We start from the raw sequence: 24,085 nt of genomic DNA, 5'->3' as shown, positions 1-24,085 counted from the left end.
ATAACTATTTACATTGTATTAGGTATTATAAGTAATCTAGAGATGATTTAAAATATACCAGAGGATGTGTGTAGGTTATATACAAATACTACACCATTTTGTATGAAGAACTTGCATTTCTGTGGATTTTGATATTTGAAAGGAGTCCTGGAACCAATCCCCTGGGGATACCAAGGAACAACTGTATGCATTGCAAACATCTCCCACCTTGTAGCTGGGATTTTCACTTTTTAAATGGTATTAAGAATTTCTTGATTATAATGTTCAGTTTATCAATATTTGTGGTTGATACTTTATGTGTCCTATTTAAAATGTATCTCCCTATTTCAAGGTCAAGAAGATAGTCTTCTATTTTAACTTTCTAAAACTTTATTATCTTACTTTTCATATATAATTGTATCATTTTCCTGGAACTGGTTCTTGTGTATGGTGTGAGCTGGGGTTAAGTCTCATTTCTTTTTTCCTTGTGAATGTCAAATTGCCCAACTTCAATTATTGAAAAGTCTGTGCCTTCCACACTGCTCTGCAGTACCACCTTTCTCCTATATCACATATCCATATATGCATGTTTCTCTTTCTAGGCTCTCTATTTCATTGGTCTATGATGCTTTTTTTTTTTAACATCTTTATTGGAGTATAATTGCTTTACAATGGTGTGATAGTTTCTGCTTTATAACTAAGTGAATCAGCTATACATATACATATATCGCCATAGCTCTTCCCTCTTGGGTCTCCCTCCCTCCCACCCTCCCTATCCCACCCCTCTAGGTGGTCACAAAGCATGGAGCTGATCTCCTTGTACTATGCGGCTGCTTCCCACTAGCTATCGATTTTACTTTTTTTTTTTTTTTTTTGCGGTACGCGGGCCTCTCACTGTTGTGGCCTCTCCCGTTGCGGAGCACAGGCTCCGGACGTGCAGGCTCAGCGGCCATGGCTCACGGGCCCAGCCGCTCCGCGGCATGTGGGATCTTCCCGGACCCGGGCACGAACCCGTGTCCCCTGCATCGGCAGGCGGACTCTCAACCACTGCGCCACCAGGGAAGCCCCGGTTTTACATTTGGTAGTGTATATATGTCCATGCCACTCTCTCACTTCGTCCTAGCTTACCCTTCCTCCTCCCTGCGTCCTCAAGTCCATTCTCTACGTCTGCATCTTTATTCCTGCCCTGCCCCTAGGTTCTTCATGCATTGGTCTATGATTCTATCTTTGAGCCAGTACCACTGTCTTAATACCATAGCTTCATGTTAATACTTCATATCAGGTAGAGCAGATTCTCCCACCGTGTTTTAATTGACTCTCCTGCCCACCTGCATTTTCATATAAATCTTAGAGTCAGTCTGAATATCCACAAAAAACTTGCTGGGATTTTGATTTGAACTGCTTTGAATCTATAGGTCAGTTTGGTTCCTATAAAATACTGTCTTCCAATCCATGAATATGACACATTGTTAGAAATCAGGATAATGGTTATTGCCTGTTTTGTGTTTTATATAAATGGATTATTTTATACTTGTTCAATATTAGGTTTGTGATGTTTGTTAATTTTGTTGCTTGTAACTGTAGCTTTTTTATTGCTGTGTATTATTCCATTGCATGAATGAATACCCCATAATTTGTGCATCCATTCTATTGTTGATGGGCATTTATGTGGTTTCCACACAATTTGAGGTCAGTATGAACAGTGCTGTTAATGACATACTTGTTCATGTCTTTTGATAAACGTATGTTCACATTTCTTGTGGTGTATATAAGCCACCTGATCTTTAAGTTAAAATGGAAAGTGCTGTGCTGGTGACTTCTTCCTCTTCTGGCCCAACAGTTCATCAACTCTACTGGTCCAACAAACCATCAACTCTATCATGTATATAATGCTTATTTCTCCTAAGGGGTATTTTTCTGGACCTCATTTCTTTTTCTTTGGTTCCTTTCTCAGATGTAACGTTTGAGTTGTTTGGTATTTGTCCCTGCAAAAACTCTTTCATCTTCTGCCTCTCATTTAACAAAAAGTCCCTTGGGATCTCATAAATACTTTTAAGATTTGATATTTTACCCAGGCATTTTGAAGGCTTTCAGTGGGATGGTTGGCCTAGGAAGGCCAACCTTCCCATACTACTGGAAGTAGAATTAAATAGCATTTAACATACATTTACTAATCACTTACTATATCAGGCTGTCTTCTAGGTTTAGGGATATGGTACTGAAAAAAACAGACAAAATCTCTACCTTCATGGGGGCTACATTCCTAACCAATATCTCTACAAATATTCCTTCTGTCCTTTTCTCCCTTTTCTCCTTGTGTTCAGCTTAAATGTATGTTAGACCTCAGTCTTTCCTCAGTATCTTTGAACCTACCTTTTGCATCTCTGTGTCTCCATCCTAAATTATGGATAATTTCTTCAGATAAATCTTCTAGTGCATTAATTCATGTAATGGAATCACACATGTTTTCCCCCACAGTGAATCAACTTTTATAAATACAAGTGTTCAAATCACTATTATTTTATTTTGTTTATGTATGTACATGTATATGTGCACATTGTGCAAACACACACATATATCTATAATCTATCAGTTAAAAATCCAATTTAAAATATTTAAATGATGTATGAATATGCATTCTCCCTCATGATAAGAAGTATTCCTAGAGAATGTTACACACGCTGCACATGCTTGTGTGACAAGTGCATAGCAGCCTCATTGCCAGCTACTACTGAAGTTTTGCTTGTAGTAGGTTTGGCTATAACTATGCATTTTTTTCTGGTTGACTCCAAGTTCACAAAATTTTCATATATCTTGTTAAAAGTTTCTTCACTTTGAAAATAAATGTCTTCTCAGATATCATCAAATCAAATATGGCAAACAAGGAATAAATAATCAAAAAGTCAGTACAGTGTGTAATTTTATCCAAAAAGAAGAATTCACTTCATCCCTGTCTCTCATCCAGTTAAAATACCTTTTGCTATGTAATGATGTTTCAGACATTTAAAAAAATAGCCAAAATCATAGCAAACACCTGTGAACTTATTATCTAGCTAATAAAAAAATGTGTTCCTAATTTCCCTTTCCCCACTACCAAGAGTCAAGTTTTAAGTTTTTTCCTAAGTTTTTTAAATATACTTTTTGAGCATGTTAAGATTCATCACTTTATAATGTCTTTTAACAAGGGCACTTTCTCAGCTTGCCTGTCATTTAGTGACCCCAAATTAATTCATCTTAATGATTAAACAAATTTTCTCCATTATTATGTGAGCCTCACCTTTATTCTCAGGCAGTGTCAAAACTGGCCTTAAGTAAATTCATATACATAAAATTGATGGGTCAAGGAGACCTTTGAAGCATATTGGAAAATTATACAAATTTATACTCCTACCAACTACATATGAAATTGTTTTTCTCCTTATATCCTTATCAATTCTGAGTTTTGTCAACTATATTCTTTTTTTTTGGCAATCTCATTAATAAAAACCTTGTACTGATTTGTATTTCTTTAATAAAGAATGAAACATATTTTCTAGTACATTTATAATTTGAGGATTTTTTTTAACATTTAATATTTTTTCATATGGTAGTTCTGTTTGTAATTTTTAAAAAATTTTTATTGAAATATAGTTGATTTACAATGTTGTGTTAGTTTCAGGTGTACAGCAAAGTGATTCAGTTATCAATATATATAAATATATACTTTTTTAACATTCTCTTCTATTATAGGCTATTACAAGATATTGAGTATAGTTCCCTGTGCTATACAGTAAGTCCTTGTTGGTTATCTGTTTTATATATAGTAGTGTGTATATTTTAATCTTAAACTCCTAGTTTATCCTCCCACCTTTGGTAACCATAAGTTTGTTTTCTATGTTTGTGGGTCTATTTCTGTTTTGTAAACAAGTTCATTTGTATTGTTTTGTTTATTTTTATTTTTAAATTTTTATTTTTTAGGTTTTTTTGGCCATGCCACGTGGCTTGCGGGATCTTAGTTCCCCGACCAGGGATTGAACCCAGGCCATGGAAGGGAAAGCCTGGAATCCTAACCACTAGGCGGCCAGGGAACTCCCTGTATCATTTTTTTTAGATTCCACATGTAAGTGATATCATATGATATTTGTCTTTCTCTGTCTGGCTTACTTCAGTTAGTATGATAATCTCTAGGTCCATCCATGTTGCTGCAAATGACATTATTTCATTCTTTTTTATGGCTGAGTAATATTCCACTGTATATATTACATTTAACTTTTAATTTATCTGAAATTTATTTAGTTGTTAAAAAAAAACAGGTAGGGGGGCTTCCTTGGTGGCACAGTGGTTGAGAGTCTGCCTGCCGATTCAGGGGACACTGGTTCGTGCCCCGGTCCGGGAAGATCCCACATGCTGCGGAGTGGCTGGGCCCGTGAGCCATGGCCGCTGAGCCTGTGCGTCTGGAGCCTGTGCTCTGCAACGGGAGAGGCCACAACAGTGAGAGGCCCGCGTACCACACACACACACACAAAAACAGGTAGGGATCAGCTTCTTTTTTTCCCAAGTTTCTGTTAGTTGTACCAGTATAATTGATTGGATAACCTTTGTCTTCCCTATATTGAAATGCACTCATATAGCAAATTACCATGTGTTCCTGGATCTATTTATGGACCCTAGTCTACTCAACTGAGTGCTGTATTGTATTACTTAAAGTTATTTTATAGTAGGTTTTAATATCTATTTTTTATCTATGCTAAATCCTCCCCAATTATGCATTTTTTAAAAACGAAGTGAAGATGGGCTTCCCTGGTGGCTCAGTGGTTGAAAGTCCGCCTGCCGATGCAGGGGACACAGGTTCGTGCCCGGGTCCAGGAAGATCCCACATTGCCGCTGAGCGGCTAGACCCGTGAGCCATGGCCGCTGAGCCTGTGCGTCCGGAGCCTGTGCTCCACAACGGAAGAGGCCACAACAGTGAGAGGCCTGCGTACGGCAAAAAAAAAAAAAAAAAAACCCAAAAAACTAAGTGAAAAACTTTATTAACTTTTGTTTCAAACTTTATTACCAGGCTTCTACAGCTTAATTAACTGCAAAGAATGAATTGTGTATAAGCAAAAACTGAAAAGAGCTTCAGTGTCCAAGGGGCTTGGGCTTTAAAATATTAGAAATGTATATTTTATCAGACACAGGGACAAAGTTTTAAAAAGTAGTCTTAATATAAAATAGCAGCACCCAGTAACTTCAAGTTTCATCTTCAGAAGTTGACTCAATGCAGTTTGTCTCATTCTTGAAAGCCTCAGCAAAATTCTCCATAAGATCTGGAATTTCATCATCACCATCCTCTCCAGTAGCAAGCAGTGCTTTTCCATCCACAGATTATTTTGGCAGCGCTTCAGCCAGTTGTTTTAAACTAGTCAGACTGTCTGCACCAAGCTGGTTTAAGATGCCAGGTAACATTTCTGTCAGCTGCTTTGTTTCAGCATGGCCAATAACAGTGAAAGTGTTGGCTGCCAGAGATGCTTGAAATTTAGAGTTGTTAATGTGCATCACATTAACTTTTCAATACCAGAGATGTTGTTTACCCCTAAGTTTCTTTAAGTTCTTTAAGGAGAAGTTTGTTTGTTTGTTTGTTTTAAATCATCTGTTGTAGCTGTTCTATGAACCAACTTCTTTCTGTGAGCAGTTCCTTTCCCACCAATGTTCACTTGGGCCTGCAGTTCTGTGAGTTTCTTCTGGTTCATGATAGTTTCTTTCATCTTGAGGGAGTGGAAATGGGGCCCTGTGGGGGGACCAGTTCTGGCGCTCAGGGGGTCTCAGGCAGACCAGCTGGGATTAGGGACACACATGGGGTGCCCCCAATTATGCTTTTCCAAATTTCCCAAAATATATATTTATTTTTAATTGAAAACTTTAGAATCACTTTTCAAGTTCCCCCCAAAGTTGTAATTTGATTGTGATTGCACTGACTTTATAATTTAGGAATAATCAACAATTTTGGAATATTGATCTGTCTAAACAGAAACTAGTATGCCTCTCCATTTATTCTGTCATCCATTTTAGTAAAATTTTATAGTTTTTTTTATACAGGTCCTGCACATATTTATTAGGTTTAGCCACAGGGTTTGTGTGCAGGTATCTTTTTAATAAGAATTTTTCCCTTTTCTGTATTTCCACTTAGTTGTTGTTTGTATATAGGAAACTTTGGAATTTTTTTTCCAATTTGCAGGAAGCTCTTTTGTTTTCCTCTTGTTGAAGTAGAGACTTCTGTGTCTCTGTCCACAGCCCCCCCAGTCCCTCCCCCACCCCATAGTTGATTGGATCCTAGCTGAAAAGATCAGGAGAGGCACTTCACCAGGAAGACAAGAAAATTTATTTTTGTGTAAAATTTATTTTGGATCTATAATATGTTTACTGATTTAAATAAGGCTTATTTCATTAACATGTAATTTCCCCCCTGTAACTGTTACTAACAATGCACTCTGTTGAATCTCCCTCTGGTATCAGGTTCTCTTTAACAAGTCAGTCCAATATCATAACCTTAAAAAACACCTTTATTGTGAAAAGGAGGGACAAAAAGTGTTTAAAAAGCTTCTCTGACTGCACCTTGTTTTATAGTTTTGATTTTGGAACTATGTGAACATTTCCTATAAGTAAAAAACTTGGATCAAAAAGGAAAAAAAAAACTACAAATCTGAAACAAATGGATACAAATGAACCTAGGAGTATATAAAATTGACAGTATAAGCCACACAGAAAAAAAAATTATTTCAAATGACATTAAAACTCAAACTTTTAATGTAGCTCCATGGTGAGTTATATCCTAGAGAGCAAAAAGAACCACAATGAAATATTTAGTTGCAATTCGTAGTTCTTTTTGTTTTTTTGACCACACAGCTTGTGCAAGTGAAAGCTTGGAGCCCTAACCACTGGACCACCAGGGAATTCCCACAATTGATAGTTCTATTGTTAGTACTATTAGTTCTATTGTTAGTAGTAATACTAGTATTGTTGCTTTGAAACTATTTTACGCATAATATACGTTATATATGTATATGCATAATCAAATATGTAATCATGTTAATGTCATTAAAACCAAGATTTTCAGTGTGAAAGCAAAGAGATACAAATATAATAATCGATGATTTAATTTTTCACTTGAATTGGAAATATCCATATGAATGCATGATTTATTTTTCTTTCTGAAATTCACATATTTCCTAGTTTTATTTACTGAGAGGGCATAGAAATAATGACAGTCTGGTAGAAGTGAGCATCCCCAGTGCTGATCATAGTCTCTAAAAGCCATTTCTCAACAAAAGGAAGAAGGGTTCCTTGAAAAAAATGGCTGATTCTAGGTCTGGGGCAGGAAATGTACCAGATGAGCTTGATACCTCTTGCTATGCCAGAAAGCAGGAATGCTATCAATACCACTGAGATTGTGTGGATACAGGGGTCAACTTCAAGGAGTTCACATTGGCCAAATTTGGGACAATTTGAGCCTTGAATACTGCAATGTATAAAGCATAACATATAAAGGCATACCTCATTTTATTGTGCTTTGCTTAATTGCGCTTTGCAGATACTGTGCTTTTTACAAATTGAAGGTTTGTGGCAACCCTGCCTCAAGTAATTCTATTTGAACAATTTTTCCAACAGCATTTGCTCACTCCATGTCCCTGTGTCACGTTTAGGTAATTCTCACAATAATTCAAACTTTTTCATTATTATTATATTTGTTGTGGTGATCTGTGATCTTTGATGTTACTATTGTAATTGTTTTGGGGCACCACGAACCCGTGCCCATTTAAGATGGTGAACTTAACCAATAAATGTGTGTCTTCTGACTGCTCCACCTGCTGGTCATTCCCCTGTCTCTCTCCTTCTCAGACCTTCCTATTCCCAGAGACACAACAATATTGAAATTAGGCCAGTTAATAGCCCTACAACGGTCTCTGAGTCTTCAAGTGAAAGGAAGAGTCCCACATCTCTCACTTTAAATCAAAAGCTTTGTGAGAAAGACATGTCAAAAGCCAAGACAGGCCAAAAGCTAGGTGTCTTGACAACAAACAGTTAGCCAAGGTGTGAAGGCAAAGGAAAAGTTCTTGAAGGAAATTAAAAGTGCTACTCCAGGGAACACAAGAATGATAAGAAAGCAAAACAGCCTGACTGTTGTAATGGAGAGAGTTTTAGTGGTCTGGACAGAAGATCAAACCTGCTACAACATTTCCTTAAGCCAAAGCCTAATCCAGAGCAAGGCCCTAACTTTCTTCAATTCTAGGAAGGCTGAGAGAGGTGAAGAAGAAAAAAGTTTGAAGCCAGCAGAAGTTGGTTCGTGTGGTTTAAGGAAAGAAGCTGTCTCCATAACATCAAAATGCAGGGTTAAGCAGCGAGTGCTGATGTAGAAGCACTAGAAGATCTAGCTAGGATAATTAATGAAGGTGGCTACATTAAACAACAGATTTTCAGTGTAGATGAAACAACCTTCTCTTGGAAGAAGATGCTATCAAGGACTTTCATAGGTAGAGAGGAGAATTCAATACCTGGCTTCAAAGCTTCAAAGGACAGGCTGACTTTCTTGTTAGGGGCTAAAGCAGCTGGTGACTTTAATTTGACGCTAATGCTCATTTACCATTCTGAAAATCCTAGGGTCCTTAAGAATTATGCTAAATCCACTCTGCCTGTGCTCTATAAATGGAACTACACAGCCTGGATGACAGCACATCTGTTTACCACATGGCTTACTGAATATTTTAAGCCCATTGTTGAGACCTACTGCTCAGAAAAAGAGTCCTTTCAATATATTACTGCTCTTTGAAAATGCACCTGATCACCCAAGAGCTCTGATGGAGACTGACAATGAAATTCATGTTGTTTTCATCCCTGCTAACACAACATCCATTCTGCAGCCCATGAATCAAGGGATAATTTCAGGGACTTCCTTGGAAGTCCAGTGTTTAAGACTCCGCGCTTCCAATGCAGGGGGCGGGGGTTCGATCCCTGGTCGGGGAACTAAGATCCCACATGCCACATGGCACGGCACCCCCCCCCCACCAAAAAAGGGGTAACTTCAACTTTCAAGTCTTTTTTTTTGGCTGCGCAGCGTAGCTTGTGGGATCTTAGTTCCCCCACCAGGGATTGAACCTGGGCCCTCGACAGTGAAAGAGTAGAGCCCTAACCACTGGACTGCCAGGGAATTTCCCATCAAGTCTTATTATTAAAGAAATACATTTAGTAAGGCCATACCTGCCATAGATAGTGATTCCTCTGATGAATCTGGGCAAAATAAATTGAAAACCTTCACTGTTCTAGATGCCATTAAGAACATGGCGTGACTCATGGGAAGACATAAAAATATCAACCTTAACAGGAGTGTGGAAGAAGTTGATTCCAACCCTCATGGGTGACTGGGAGGGGTTGAAGACTTCAGTGGAAGAAGTCACTGCAGATGTAGTGGAAACAGCTCGAGAACTAGAATTAGAAGTGGAGCCTGAAGATGTGATGGAATTGCTGCAATCTCATGATAAAACTTGAATGGATGAGGTCTTGGTTCTTACGGATGAGCAAAGAAATTGATTTCTTGAGATGAAGTCTATTGCCGGCAAAGATGCTGTGAAGATTGTTGAAATGACAGCAAAGGATTTAGAATATTACATAAATTTAGTTGATTAAGCAGCAGCAGAGTTTGAGAGGATTGACTCCAATTTTGAAGGAAGTTCGACTGTGGGTAAAATGCTATCAAACAGCATTGCATACTACAGAGAAATCTCAAGGAAAATTCATTTGATGCAGCAAACTTCACTGTTTTCTTATTTTTAAGAAATTGCCCCAGGCACCCACAACCTTCAGCAACCATCACCCTGATCAGTCAGCAGCCATCAACACTGAGATAAGACCCTTTACCAGCAAAAAGATTATGACTTGCTGAAGGCTCAGATGATGGTTAGCATTTTCTAGCAATAAAGTAGTTTTAGTTAAGGTATGTACATTGTTTTTAGACATAATATGCTATTGCACACTTAGTAGACTACAGCATAAAGTAAACATAACTATTGTAGGCACTGGGCTGGAGGGCTTAAGGGAACACTACCTTAACCATCACAAATCTTTATGATTTCAGTTTGTTCCCTCAGTATTTTCCTTGTTTCTGTAGGTTTGAATGAATGGTTTTTAACCTCTGACCCATATTTTCAATTGAAAATAAAATGAAAAGTTAGTACACATTAGAAAAATAGTCAAGTGAGAAGGGGCCAGGATAGTAAAAACTGCACCTTGAGAATGGTAAAGAAAGCTTCATGAGCCTGGCAGAATTCAGACTCTGTAAGGTTATCACCCAGCAGTCCATGTCCCTGTTGAGGAACTTTGGTGTGTGAGAGGCTCTCTCTCTCTCTGTCAGAGGCAATGCTGTGTAATCATTATCCCTGAGCAGACAGGTAGATGAAATTTTACCCCCCTCCTCCCCCTTGCCTTTAGGTGGAGCCATGTACGTAGTTCTGGCCAAAAAAATGTAAATAGGAATAATATAAACCACTTCCAGACCTGGTCTTTGACAGCATCGAATGTAGTTCTCCAGCTCTTTTCTCCCATCACTGCGGCCTTGGATATCTCATATTCCAGATGGTGTAGTCACTGGTTAGCTGCTATTCTTTTTAAAAATCCTTTATAAACACACAAACAAAAACCGTTTTTTGAATTTTAATCACCCAATTGTTGTGAGAAATGACATTTGGTCTTGAATTCTAGATTCATATCAAGGCTACCAGTGAGTGAGTCACAAAGCCAAAGTTGTACTTTTTTGAAGGAGGAAGTGGGGTGAGGGTAAGAGAAGGGATAAAGGCAATGAAGAATGATAATCAAACAGAAGACATTTGTAGAGTGATTCATTACTCTCCCAAGAGTTCAGAGGGATATTTTTGCACTTTGTCTTGGCCAGCTGAGACACAGAATCATACACCTCATAGTTACATTAGTGACAATGTCATGGTCTCCCATAATGTTGTTTCTAAAAATGCACATGCTTAGAAGTTCAAGGGTCACAAGGGCTTCTAATGCTGAAATGTGCAAAGGTGCAAAATTTCTGCACTGCTGCCTTTGGGAATGAGATATTTTAGATGGCAAGAATAAAAGAAAAAAAAGAGATATTGAAGATGGCATAGGTATGAGATCTTGAAAATATTAGAAGTTAAAATAGAGTCAAGGTTAGTCATAGTACCTAATGGTTGTAAAGTGAATTTCTACTTTTGTGGTTATTTGCAGGAAACTTAATATCCCAGCCAAATTTTGCTTGCCCCCAAAATTACTTTCAAGGTAGTTCTTTTTGCCATCAGTTCACACATGTGTAAAGGAATATAAATTCATTTTAATATAAGTTCAAGAAAAATGTCCCTAGAAAAGTGATGACAGTTATTTCCCAGGATCTCATAATATGTTCCAAATACAAATATCTATTACTCAATTATTCTCATTGTTAATGAAGTTGACTGAGAGTTAATATCAGATGTTCCTCCAGTTATAGAAGACTGGTTAGTCCAGAGGGGTAACTCATGTAGAATGAAACAATTATTAAGAACAGTAAAGTTGATATAATAGTGGAGACACTTTGGAGTTTCCTTCAGAGGTATCAAGATGTACAATGTTGTGACGTGAACAAGGACATAATTAACACGCTTTAAAATTTTATAACTAGAAAGAAAATGTCATTCTCAACCAACCATAATAATCACAACATTCAAATAATTCCAGAAACTTCCAAAATAGAGTGACATGTGAAGATGAATTCCCAGTATCTCTTTCATCACATTGTAGGAGATAAAGAAACAAACAAAACATAATCCCACATGATCCAGGAAAAAATCACAAGTTATCAGGCTTCTTAGACTCACTGGCCTGGATGACATCATGCCACATATTTCTGGGATCTCAACTAGCAACCTTGCCCCACAAAAGCTTTATAAATCGGTAAAAATTGCCCTGGATCCTATTGATTTGATGTAAAGTAAAATATTATTTGGTGGAGGAAACATATACTTAAGAAGGTTGTTCTGTGAAATCCTGCTGTAATGAAAAATGTAGACTCATATAAAAATCATAGATGGTAAATAGTGTTTGAAAATATTTTGTCTTTAGGAAATGTAAAATAAACTTCTAAGGTGATAGTAATACAAAATGTTTGAGGGCTTCCCTGGTGGCACAGTGGTTGGGGGTTCGCCTGCTAATGCAGGCGGCGTGAGTTCGTGCCCCGGTCCGGGAGGATCCCACGTGCAGCGGAGCGGCTGGGCCCGTGAGCCATGGCCACTGAGCCTGCGCGTCCGGAGCCTGTGCTCCGCGGCGGGAGAGGCCACAGCAGTGAGAGGCCCGCGTACCGCAAAAAAAAAAAAAAAAAGAAAAAAAGTTTGAGGCATTTGTTATGTGGCTGCTTTCTATGAAGCTAAGGTGAGCTCAAGTCATGGTGACTCCTGAGGCTAAAAGGATGGGTATATTTAGTAGTAGAATTGTAGTGGATTTAGTGGATTAATTCTGGTTGGTGGGCAAAGTCTTGGAAAGAACCTTCTCAAATGGTTTCTTGTCTTCATCAGCAGCTGTACATTGTTTATAGAGTTTGATAAGTTAAAATGGTACCATCTGCTTATTCTTGAGGTTAGACTGTACATTTTTGTGGTTGTTCTTGTTCTTGTTCATTCTTTATTTTTTTGGCCACACAGCTTGCAGGATCCCCAACCAGGGATCGAACCTGTGCCCCCTGCAGTGGGAGCCCAGAGTCCTAACCACTGGACCACCAGGTAAGTCTGTGCTCTTGTTTTTTAAACTAAATAGTAGGCTTGTGTGTGGTGAGTCATTGAGTGTTATCCTGTAGATACAGACTTAGTAGAAGAATAGACATGTGTGCTTGAATTAGGGTACCGCCTGTTGGATCCATTCCATCTCTAGTCCTTCTGCTCCGTGAGGTAACTGGGCAGGTGAGGCCAGTATTCATGGCCCAGAACCAGGCTACACCCACTTCACCTCATTCAGCCCTCACCTGAAGCTGCAGAGACTGACGCTTCTGCTTTTCCCCCACTTCTTTTTTTTTAATTTATTTACTTTATTTTTGGCTGCGTTGGGTCTTCGTTGCTGTGCGCGGGCTTTTCTCTAGTTGCGGTGAGCAGGGGCTACTCTTCATTGCGGTGCGCAGGCTTCTCATTGTGGTAGCTTCTCTTGTTGCGGAGCACAGGCTTTAGACACGAGGGCTTCAGTAGTTGTGGCGCACGGGCTTAGTTGCTCCGCTGCATGTGGGATCTTCCCGGACCAGGGCTCAAACCCGTGTCCCCTTCATTGGCTGGCGGATTCTTAAACACTGTGCCACCAGGGAAGTCCCATCCCCCACTTCTTAACCTTCCTGTTGTTTCTCTCTTCCTTCCCTCCTGCAACTTTATGCCGCCACTTCATCAGGAGACAAGCCTAGTTGAAGGACAGTTATGTAAAAGCAGGTGAGGTTGTTTGGTAGTGTATTTGAGCTAGAATGGATCATGGAAATTACTTCTGTGAGAAACAATATTTTAAAATTCAGTTACTTTGTTTTCAAATGTATTTTAATTAAATTTGATGAGTCTTATAATTCATTTTGATTCTGCATTTCTTTTTGTATACTCCATGTCAGATTTGTGTGATTGATTTAATCCCTGACTGAAGAAAAAAAGTCACAAGGGATACATCTGTTTAAACATTCTTAACTTTGAACTTGTAGAAAGTCTCAAAGGTAACCTTTATTGGAGTTTTGTTTTGCAAAGATTAAAAGATATTTATTTTGCTTTCAATGGTCTTATATATTTCAGTATCTTTCTAGTTTGCTAAAAGATTAATAAGCCTCATGAATGGAATTGGTAAAGTTAAGAATTCTACACATAGGGAATTCCCTGGTGGTCCAGTGGTTAGGACTCCACACTTTCACTGCCGAGGGTGTGGGTTCAATCCCTGGCCAGGGAACTAAGATCCCACAAGCCACTTGGCATGGCCAAAAATAAATAAAATTTAAAAATAAAAAAAAAGAATTCTCCACATAATTCAGATAAAATAAGTTTTTGGCTTAAATGTTAACTTTAATATGATTTTGAACTGTTCTGTATGGTACAGTGGTAGTGGATACATGACTATGCATTTGTCAAAACCCATAGAACAGTATGCCACAAATAATTAATTTTACTGCATGCAAATTTTAAAAAATCAGCTTGAATGTCAGACGAGCCCAAGATGGAATGTAGGCTATGGCAAATAAATCTAACTGTATTGCAAATGTATAACATAACCATACTGATGGAGATGGGGAAGAAAGGAGCTCACCTAAATAACTTTGAAAAAAGTGTTTTGATTAGATACTGTAAAGCCATAGACAAAAAGACTTGTACACAAACATCTAAGTCTGATTGGTAAATTCATTTATCACAGGGTATGGATTACTAATTTTAGAACTACTTTGCATATATACTAGGATCGAACATGTAAGTAAATATATTGCAGATAATGAGGTTCTTACTGTTGAACTTACTGTTGAGTTCTTTGATACTCCTCCCTCCAGGAGGTAGAGCTAAATTCCCCTCTCTTGAAAGTAGGCTAGACTCAGTAACTCCCTTCAAATGAATAGAGTATGGAAGAGAAAAACAGTAACTTTACATTGGAGACACCTGGTAGATATCACCTTATCCAAATAATCAGGGTTAACAATACCAGTAACTAGACAGATTGATATTATGTGTGCCCTCTGATAGACTATGATGAGAAGGGCACACTACTCTGTGATATTCTTCCCCCCAAATCTACAACCACAGTCTAAACATGAGAAAGCATCAGACAAACTCAAACTAAGGATATTTGAAAGTGTCCAGGTCATGAAACGCAAGGAAAGAATAAGAAACTGTCACAGAAGATTGTCATAGAAGATTGAGGAGATATGACAACTAAATACCATGTAGTATACTAGATTTGATCCCTGGACAAAAAAAGGGAAATCCCAATAAAGTCTATAGTTTAATGTTTTGTGCTAGTGTTAATTTCATATATATATATATATATATATATATATATATATTTTTTTTTTTTTTTTTTTTTTTTTTTTTTTTTTGCGGTACGTGGGCCTCTCACTGCTGTGACCTCTCCCGCTGCGGAGCACAGGCTCCAGGAGCGCAGGCTCAGCAGCCATGGCTCACGGGCCGAGCCGCTCCGTGGCATGTGGGATCCTCCCGGACCAGGGCACGAACCCGCGTCCCCTGCATCGGCAGGCGGACTCTCAACCACTGCGCCACCAGCGAAGCCCTAATTTCATATTTTTGATCTTTGTAATACAGTTATATTAGATGTTGACATTAGGGGAAGCTAGGTGAAGGGTATACAGTAATTCTATATTTGCAGCTTTTCTGAAGATCTTAAACTTATTTCAACATAAGCCTTCTGAAAACAGGCTTACATACAATTTTCCAAGACCATTGAATTTTTATTTTTTTCTGCAAATAATTTGCATTGCTTTACTTTTATTCACTCAGCACGTCCTAAACCAAACAGATTGTCTTCTTCCTGTCTTCCAAACCTGCTCCTCTGCTGTGTTCCTGTCTCGGTAAATGGCACTACCATGTTCTCTCTCAGTTGTCCAACTAGGAAATTGAGAGTCATCCTTTCCTTTTCCTTCTCCCTCACTTCCCAATGAATTGATCAACTATCCTGAATATCTTCTTCATATTCTTGAATTCAGTTGTCTTTTTTGTCTTTCCCCATGGATTATAATCTCCCTGGGGGCAAGACACTGTCTTCCTTGTTCCCCATGTGTTCCACGTGCCTAGCACAGTGTCTGGTGCATAGCAAGCACTCAAAAGCTATTTGCTAAATGAGAGAATGAATGCATATTTTATTGTACGTTGCTATTTAATGGTATTTTCACATCCCCTTTTATCTACCATGGTGGGATGCATCCATATGTCTCCTTTATTTATTTATTTTTAATCTGTGATAATTGAGTTTTAGAAATCGAGTGTGGCCTCCTCATTAACAGAAGTTTCACTAAGTCCAATCTGATGTTCTGATGGCAGGAGTCATGTGAGCTGGAAAGACTTGTGAAGGTCATTAGTGCAAGCCTCTCATTCCATGAACAAAAACTTTGAGGCTTCAAGAGGCTAAGTAGTTTGCCAAGTCCTAGCAGAGGGGGCATTTATTTCTATGTCCTAGAGAATCTGGAAGAAGGAGGAGAGAAAAAATAAGGAAACTTATAGCATCAGACCCATTATTCTATACATCTTTGAAAGAAGTGGATAAAGTAAATAATAAATAATAATCATAAAGAATCTGTCTATTCATTCCTATGTAGAAATTTTATTCTATAATTTCTTTTAAAATTTAATTATTTGGGGGAACATGAAGTTGCTGAGTTTTTGTGAGTTAGTTTATTTTTTCTTTTTTTCTTTTTTTTTTTTGGCCGTGTTGTGCAGCTTGCAGGATCTTAGTTCCCTGACCAGGCATTGAACGCAGGCCCGCAATAGTGAGAGCGTGGAATCCTAACCACTGGACCTCTAGGGAATTCCCTATTTTTTTTTTCTTAAAGAAACGAGCTCATGACGTTCTTAGGGACATGGACACTAAAAGAGGCAAGAAGGAAAGAGTATATAAATGGGGAGAAGATGGCAGCAGGGAGTGAAGGAGGATGATTTTGGAGGAGATGGTGTAAGAGTACATAAAATTGGCCCATATGGGTTCTTAAAAGACATTCAGGCTATTGATGATTGGAAATTAGTAGGATACTAAATATTTTCATACCGTTGCTCATTAACCTACTCATCTATTGCAACTTGTCAAGCATCCTCTACGCTATCTGGGAATCCAAAGGCTTTTCATAGCTTTGCTTGCTGGATATTTAGACTTTTACTGCTGCTACTAATATCAACCCAATGACAAAGATAAATAGGAGATCCAGTTCTTTTTCTCAAAAAAATTTTTTTACCAAAGAGAAAATTTAATCGAAAGGGTTGGTTGACTTTCTTTTTGAAATGAGAGAAAGAGAAGCCGTTGAGCTACACAGCTGAAGATAGAACTTTGTTTAGTAATGGGGCATGAAGAATCTTGCCCTTGAAAAGAAATCGATTCATTTATTCATCATGAATGCATTCATTTATTCATTCAATAAAAAGTTGAGTGATGTATTCATTAATTGATTTAACCTAAGAGACCTGAATAATGAGTTAGTAAAGCAAAAAAGTGAAGTTATATGATAAAAAACACAAATAACATCATTCTCTTCCTTAAAACTTCCTATGGCTTCCCACTTAGAATAAAGCTCACATTCATTTCCACAGCCAAAGGTCCCTACATGATTGGACCTCTGTCTGTATCTTCTACTTCATCTCTGACCACTCTCCACCTGCCTCTGTGTTTCTTGTTTACATATGCCAAGTTAGTTTCCACCTTAGAGCCTTGTTTCTGACATACTAGAATGCATTCAATATGCCTCTTTTGTTTTTGTCTTTAAATCTTTGGTAATCAAACTTCAGACAATGAAGTATGACTTTCTCGTGAATTCTTCCCTCTGCACAGAATGTTCTGCTTTCCTACTCCCCAATCTTAAATCAAATGTCGCTGTCCAGAGATGCCTTTCCTGACAGCTTTATCTAAGCAGATGACGAACTTTTCCATAACTTATCACTGCAGTCCTCTTGTTCATTTATTTGCTTGTTTATTCTTCTCTGTCTCCCTTCACTAGCATACAAAGTCCATGAGTGCAGGACTTTGTCCGGTTCACTGCTGTACCTCTAGCTCCTAGAATAGTGTCTGACACAACATGGGCATTCAATAAATAATACCTATCCTGGAAGATGGGATCTGCATGTGAAATATTAAGCTCACTGACACAAAGTTGGTACTCAACAAACATTAAATTCCTTTCCTACCCACTGATGAGACTCATCAGTTCAGTCCCCTGATCAACAAATATCACACACATACCATCTTGGATATAGAGGATATTGCATAATATTATTCAAAAACACAGAGTAAAGGAATAAAGACGACGTGTGGGGTGTTCTCTTTCTGCTCCTCTCGGTCCACTCTTTGCCACTTTGCTCTGTGTCCCTAGAGCACAGACCTTTAGAACTGCTTTGAAGGGTTCCCTTATTCTCTGGCATCTGACTGGGTATGGTACAACACCAGGGAGGTACAGTCAGGAGATCAGAAAAAAGAGTGATATTCTCTTGACTGAGTTCCTTTACTGAAGGCTTCAAGTTTCTTTTTCTTTTTTTTTTTTAAGAATTGGGAAACTTTATTTTTTTATGTTCTGGATTAGTTTTAAGGAATTTTTTTTTGGCTACCTGCACAGCTTGTGGGATCTTAGTTTCCTGACCAGGGCCATGCCTCCTGCAGTGGGAGCGTGGAGTCCTAACCACTGGACCACCAGGGAATTCCCTGAAGGCTTCAAGTTTCTGTTGGGCAGTCCTTTCCTAGAGTTCTCTCCAGGCTGTGGTGACTGTTCCTTCATGCCTGGAGGTGTTACATCCCCTGCTGGTCTTCCTTAACCCTGCCCACACCTTTGTTAACAGTCCATTAGAAACTCCTCAGTCATTGAAGAGCGCCTCCCTCAAAATGGAATACCCATCTGTTTCCTGGTAGAACTCTGACTGATAGAATGAGAAAAAGTGGGTAGAATTAAAACCTGGCCTTTAGCAACAGAAAAGCAACAAAAGTAAGAAGAGCCATAGAGTGACTAGCACCAAAATGTGCAAGTTCTGCCATCTCCTCTTTCTGCATCTGTGGATCACTAGCATCTGAGGTTGGGTCCTCTAGAAGTAAACACTGAGACGGAATTTTGGGTTGAAGGGATCAACACCTATGAAAGGAATGGGGAGAAGGCAGGGCTGGGAAAAGGGGGAAGTCAAACTCCAATTCAGGCTTTACAAAACTTCAGTCAACCCAGCAGGGAGCTCTAGAGTGAGGAATGCCTGTCAGAGTGTCCCACATTAGGCTGAGATGATCCTACCTTTGTACTCGCTCGTCATTTATTAACTAGATTCACTAGATCACCGAGGAAGGGTGATCTTGGGTAAAGTGGCTCTCTGTAGCTGAGGCAGACATGGAAGTAAGTGCCAGCCGGAGGCTGCCAGCTCACTGCACTCCCTGCAGCTGGGCAGAAAGTCTTACCTTGAAGATGGGATGTGGGGTGCCATCCCCACATCTTCCACACCAGTTTGATCCCAGTCTCTCACTGTGTGCCTGTCTACCACAGGAACTGTTTCCAAAGGCTCCATTCTAATGCCTCCTCCCTAGTAAGAAACACCCCAGCTTAATTAGTTCAACTTATCCTAAGTACTTTCTACAATACTCCCTGCTTCTCCATGGGGGATACATTCCAAGACCCCCAGTGGGTGCCTGAAACCACGGATAGTACTGAATCTTATATATACTATGTTTTTTCCTATACATACATACTTATGATAAAGTTTAATTTATAAAGTAGGCACAGTAAGAGATTAACAACAATAACTAATAATAAAATAGAACAATTATAACAATACAATGTAATAAAAGTCATGTGGTCTCTCTCTCAATATTATTGTACAAATTTAATGCCTTTTTCATCTTAACTAAGCATTTATCAGACATTGTGAGTGTAACTTTTGCAGTTTGAGGTGTGATAGCAAAACTAGCACAAATTTCTTTTTCCTTTTTCACAATTTCACAGATAGGAGATTCATTCTTACCTTAGATCTTAACAACTTCAGCATATGATGTTTTTTCTTCCCTTATTAAGTAGAGAACTTTCCCCCTTTCACTTAAAGGAAGCGCCTAACGGCTTCTCTTTGGCGTATCCTAATTGCCAGCATCACTACTCTTGCACTTTGGGGCCAAAAAGCACATGAAAAGATGTTAAACATCACGAATTATAAGAGAAATGCAAATCAAAACTACAGTGAGGTATCATCTCACACCAGTCAGAATGGCCACCTTCAAAAAATATATAAACAATAAATGCTGGAGAGGGTGTGGAGAAAAAGGAACCCTCTTGCACTGTTGGTGGGAATGTAAATTGGTACAGCCACTATGGAGAACAGTATGGAGGGTCCTTCAAAAACTAAAACTAAAACTACCATATGACCCAGCAATCCTACTCCTAGGCATGTACCCAGAGAAAACCATAATTCGAAAAGATACATGCACCCCAATGTTCATTGCAGCTCTATTTACAATACAATAGCCAGGACATGGAAGTAACCTAAATGTCCATCAACAGAGGAATGGATAAAGAAGATGTGGTACATATATTCAATGGAATATTACTCAGCCATTAAAAAGAATGAAATAATGCCATTTGCAGCAACATGGATGGACCTAGAGATTGTCATACTGAGTGAAATAAGTCAGACACAGAAAGACAAATATCATATGATATTGCTTATATGTGGAATCTAAAAAAAAGGGGTACAAATGAACTTATTTACAAAACAGAAGTAGAGTCACAGATGTAGAAAACAAACTATGGTTACCAGGGGATAAGGAGAAGGAGGGATAAACTGGAGACTGAGATTGACATATACACACTACTATATATAAAATAGATAACTAGTAAGAACCTGCTGGATAGCACAGGGAACTCTACTCAATATTCTGTAATGGCCTATATGGAAAAAGAATCTAAAAAAAGAGTGGATATCTGTTTATGTATAACTGATTCACTTTGCTGTACACCTGAAACTAACACAACATTGTAAATCAACCATACTCCAAAAAAAAAAAAAGTAAACCAAGGGCTACTTGAACACAAGCACTGTGATAACTTGACAGCCAATCTAGTAACCAAGGCGGCTACAAAGTGACTGATGGGCAGGGCATGCTAGACAAAGGGTTAATTCATGACCAAGCAGGAAGGAGCAGGACAGCATGAGATTTCATCAACACCACTCAGAACGGTGCACAATTTAAAACTTGTGACTCATTTATTTACGGAATTTTCAATTTAATGTTTTCAGACCTCAGGTACCAGAAAGCACGGAAAGTGAAACCGTGGATAAGATGGCACCACTGTAATCAAGTTTCTCTATCTTATAAACTGCCAAAGTAACAGGCAGCTGATTGAAGAAATATGTTCCCACTTTAGGAAATCTGAGGTAGTAAGAGAAAAGATAGTACTATATAGTATCAGAAATAACATCACCAAGTAATAGAAGTGCAGCATTCATGCTTCTGTCTGTATATACTCATGGAAAGGGTTGCTTTGTGATATTACCTCTAAGACACTGAACACGTGTGGCTTTGACAATTAATTCTTTAGCTCTGTGCAGTAGGTACTCTTACCTCCTATGTGGTTTCTGAAGAAAGCTATAGGCTTTCCAAATCCGTATTCCTGACTCTTACCATTCCTTAGCAGTAGTAGTATATTTTAATATTGACACAACACTTGAGTTGCAAAATGCATCAGCCATTATATAATGTCTGGCTAAGTCAATATGCCTGTTTTTATGGTGAAAATTGATACTTCGGGTTTTTTTGGCCACAGCGCAGCAACCTGCAGGATCTTAGCTCCCTGAGCAGCAATCAAACCCACGCTCACTGCAATGGAAGCGCAGAGTTCTAACAACTGGACCACCAGGGAACTCCTGATGCTTTGGTTTCTTTAAACTAAATGTTCTTATCCCTTTCATGTACCACCTCTTCATCTGGATCTGTTAGAGATAGTTGACATTGTGCTACCCACATTTTCAGATATCCTATTAAAATATATTTAAGTAATGATCTGGACATAAAATGAGATCATTTGAGTGCATTAAGTAGCAAGAAAGTGGGAACATTTCTAGCAGGAGCAAATCCCTCCAAGCTGGTATCTTAAGCAAGGATTGTTCTCTTGTTTTTCTGGACTCAAATGAACAGGCAAATTTAAATTTATCTGGGTTCTTCTCTATCTTAACTTAGAACACAATTAAATTAACTAGTTCAGAATTTAGCCATAACATCTTTAGTATTGAATACAAAAATGATGAAGTACATTAATTATTAAATATTCTTAAAAAAATATATTTATTTATTTGGTTGCACCGGGTCTTAGTTGCAGCAGGCAGGCTCCTTAGTTTCAGATTGTGGGCTCCTTAGTTGCGGCATGCCTGTGGGATCTAGTTCCCTGACCAGGGATTGAACCTGGGCCCCCTGTATTGGGAGCTCAGAGTCTTAACCATTGAGCCACCAGGGAAGTCCCAGTTATTAAATATTCTTGATTTGATATTATAGATTATGTAAATAATTATGTGCCAAAATTTGAAGCTGAAGAGCTAATTGTTCTTTAATGTCCTTGACAACATAGTTTATAGATTTGCAAAAGTTTTCAACCTACACCTTTTTGAGTGTGCACGTGTACAGCTATGCAGCGCTCTGATTGTAAACCAAAGGATCCTCAAACCCATGCTCTATCAGATTCTTTCTGAGGATGTAAAAATCTTTGATCTCTTGGGCTTCCCTGGTGGCGCAGTGGTTGAGAGTCCGCCTGCCGATACAAGGGACACGGTTCGTGCCCTGGTCCAGGAAGATCCCACATGCCGCGGGGCGGCTGGACCCGTGAGCCGTGGCCGCTGAGCCTGCGCGTCCGGAGCCTGTACTCCGCAACGGGAGAGGCCACAACAGTGAGAGGCCCGCGTACTGCAAAAAAAAAAATCTTTGATCTCAGAGAGCAGGCTTCTTACTAATTATTGATTCTGGAAAACAAACAAATAGAAAACACACGTCTTTTTTTTTTTAGGACTTTGAAAGGAACAGTCTTTCATATTAGCTTGCTCAGACGCTAGAGGGGAGCGTGGTGTCATTAAGTGCTGCATTCTGCAAAGTATGTATACCCTGGCATGCCCAGATACTGGGAAAAGGTACAGCAAAGAAGGGCTTAGAAAAATATTTTCCTGAGATTAAAAAAGGACAACTTTGGTTTCCAAAAATCTACTGTGATCTAGTGTTTTACACCAAAATTCCCAATATAGGGATTTGATTCCTTTTTAGTGACAATATCTTTCAAATAATTTGATTTTCAAAACCTTATTGTTATTTAAAAATTATATATGCTCACTGATTTTTAAAAAGAAAGTCAAACAATAGAGAAAAATACAAAGAAGAAAGTGAACACAACTGGAGCTCACATGATATATTCCCACCATATGGGGGAGGATTCTTTCAGACATCTCTCACTTTCTCTCTATATATACAGAAATATGCATATGAATTTAAGTACATAAAATGATATTGTATCTTCTGTTTCCGGAATGGTATTGTTGCAGACGGAGTAGACATCTTTCTGTGACAGATGACTTGATTCTTGGTGGTAAAGCATAGTGGTTGTGGGTAGGAGGAGTCACAGAGCCTAGGTTTTAATTTCTTCTCCACTCACTATGTGACATTGGGCAAGTGATTTAACCCATCTCTATGTACCTCGGTTTCCTCATAATGCAAAAATGGGGATGATAATATTACCTACCTCGGAGAGTTGATGTGAGAGTAAAATCAGATCACATAATTGTTTGACAGTACCTGCAACCTAATAAGTACTTAATACATTTTAACTATCTTAACTAAATATAAGTTTCAACTTCATAGTAACACTGAAGGTTGTTAAAATACGAACGTGGGATATTTTTTTCAAATAACTTTCATCATGATAATCCCAAACCATGCTTTTAACATAAATTATTATTGCTTCTACATATAACTATATCTCCACTGACGCTGGTATTTGCATGCAGCAAATACTATGAACTTATTGACTGATCTACCTGAAGACTTTAACAGAAGGAGATGAACTACCTTTTTATGAAGGCCTCTTTAAGAATTGTTCTGTGGAATGCAAGGTGCCTTTAAGCAAGAGAGTTTTACTGCACTGGCTTTATAAAACATGACTCCAACTAAAAATCCCTGTTAATTATTAAACCCTTATGTATAATCTGGATACCTGACACTGCTGATACTGCAGATTGAGAACAGAGAGTTTTTGTCCCTCAAGTTAAGCCTAAACACCAGTAGAAAAAGGTAGTTATCAAGGGATTTAAAAAACCCCAACTTTTTCCTCTTATATTTAGTAAAGGGTGTGGGGTATCTCCTGTTTTGGCTGGCATATCTAGCGCCTAAACAACTGGTTTAAACCTTGTTTGGGATTCCTGCTTGTTTTAGC

General features: G+C 38.5%; 1 pseudogene across 1 annotated transcript; it reads right to left on the bottom strand.

Annotated features, from left to right (window-relative positions):
- Nucleotides 1-5,190: 5,190 nt before the first annotated feature.
- Nucleotides 5,191-5,705, bottom strand: LOC307182328 (transcription factor BTF3-like; annotated as a pseudogene). Its single transcript has one exon. The product of its transcript is annotated as a transcription factor BTF3-like (transcript).
- Between the last annotated feature and the right edge of the window lie 18,380 nt (nt 5,706-24,085).

This window comes from Stenella coeruleoalba (assembly GCF_951394435.1).
Source record: "Stenella coeruleoalba genome assembly, chromosome: 2".
In the NCBI taxonomy this organism is placed as follows: domain Eukaryota; kingdom Metazoa; phylum Chordata; class Mammalia; order Artiodactyla; family Delphinidae; genus Stenella; species Stenella coeruleoalba.
The sequence above is the reverse complement of the archived record's forward strand: the minus strand, read 5'-3'. Positions and strand labels throughout refer to the sequence as shown.